Source organism: Dipodomys merriami, unplaced genomic scaffold, assembly GCF_024711535.1.
Source record: "Dipodomys merriami isolate MVZ:Mamm:240054 unplaced genomic scaffold, mDipMer1.0.p SCAF_161, whole genome shotgun sequence".
Taxonomy (NCBI): domain Eukaryota; kingdom Metazoa; phylum Chordata; class Mammalia; order Rodentia; family Heteromyidae; genus Dipodomys; species Dipodomys merriami.
The window spans coordinates 693238-695463 of NW_027202949.1; positions in this window are offsets into that span (position 1 = coordinate 693238).

A 2226-nucleotide genomic window follows, 5' to 3' on the forward strand; every position below is an offset into this window, starting at 1 on the left:
GCCTAAACCTCATCTTTACCCTTACCATCATCATCACCCTAAACCTCACCCTAACGCTAAACCTCATCCTAACCCTCACCCTAACCGTAAACCTAAACATCACCCTAACCCTAACCCTCACCCTCAACCTCACGCTCAGCCTAACCCTAAGCCTACGCCTACGCCTAATTCTAACCCTCAACCTCACACTCACCCTCACCCTAATCCTAACCCTAATCCCAAATCTCAACCTAACCCTCATTCTAACCTTAAGCCTAAAACTAACCCTAAACATAAACCTCGACCTAACCCTACAACTAACACTAAATCTAACCCTAAACCTCACCCTCACCCTAACCCTAATCCTAACCCTAACCCTAAACCTCACCCTAACCCTAACCTTAACCTCACCCTCACCCTCACCCTCACCATAATTCTAACCCTAACCCTAACAATAACACTAATCCTAACCCTAAACCTAACCCTAATCCTAACCCCAACTGTAATCCTAACACTCACCCTCTTGCTAACCCTAATCCTAACAATAACCCTCACCCTAACCATAATCCTCACCCTCACTGTAACCCTAACCCTCAAACTAACCCTCACCCTAACCCTAACCCTAACCCTAAACCTTAACCGAACACTAACCCTAACCTCACCATCAACCTAGCCCTCACCCTAACACTAATGCTGAACCTAATCCTCATCCTTACCCTCACTCTAAACCTAACCTTAACCCTCTCCCTAACCCTAACCATAACCCTCAACAAAACCCTAAACCTCACGCTCCCCATAACTCTAACCCTCACCCTAACCCTAAACATAAATGAACGCTAACTCTCACTCTAACCCTAACCCTAACCCTCACCCTCACCCTCACCTTCAGCCTGACCCTAAGCATAACGGTAACCGTCGCACTCACCCTAACCCTTACCCTAAACCTAATCCTAACCCTAACTCTAACCCTCACCCTCAGCCTCAACCTAACCCTAAATCTAACCCTAAACCTCACCCTCACCCTAACGCTAACCCTAACCATAACCTTAAACCTCAACCTCACACTCACCCTAGACCTTACCCTAACCCTAATCCTAACCCTAACCCTCATCCTAACCCTCCCCCTAACCCTAACCATCACACTCAACCTCACCCTCAGCCTAACCATAAGCCTATCCCTAAACCTAAACCTAACACACAACTCCCCCTCACTCTAACCCTAATCCTATCCCTAACCCTAACCCTAACCCTAACCCTTCCCTTAACTCTCACCCTAACCCTAACTCTAAAACTAACCCTTACCATAACCCTCACCTAAACCTCACCCTAACACTAACTCTAACACTAAAACTCGCCCTCACCCTAACCCTAACTCTAACCCTAACCCAAACCCTAAACCTCAACCTAACACTAACCCTAACCCTAATCCACACCCTAACTCTCAGCCTAATCCTAAGCCTAAACCTAACAATAACCCTCACACTCACCCTAACCCTAACCCTAAACCTCACCCTAACCCTAACCCTCACCCTCAACCTCAGCTTAACCCTAAGCCTGTCCCTAACCCTAACCCTCAGGCTCAACCTAACATTAACCCTAATCCTACTCCTAATCCTAAACCTAACCCTCACCCTCAACCTAACCCTCACCTTAAGCCTAACCCTAACATTAATCCTAACCCTAACCCTCACCCTCAGCCTCAACCTAACCCTAACTCTAACACTGAACCTCACTCTGACCCTAACCCTAACACTAACCCTATCCCTAAGCCTCTTCCTAGACCTAACCCTAACCCTTAACCTCACCCTAAGCATAACCCTCACCCTAACCCAAACCCTCACCCTAACACTTACCCTCACCCTAACGCTAACCCTCACCCTAACACTTACCCTCACCCTTACACTAACCCTAACCCTAACACTAACCCTAACCATCAACCTAACCCTAAACCTCACTCTAACCTTAACCCTAAACCTCACCCTCTCCCTAGCCCTCACCCTCATACTCACCCTAAACTTAACACTAACCCTAACAGTAACCCTCAATCTAACCCTCACCCTCACCCTAACCCTCACCCTAATGCTCACCCTCACCCTCACCCTCACCTTTACTGTAACCCTCACCCTCAGCCTAACCCTCACCTTTACCCTTACCGTCACCCCCACACTAACCCTCACTCTAACGCTAACCCTCACCCTAACCCTACCTCTACCCCTAAACCTCACCCTCACCCTAACCCTAACTCTA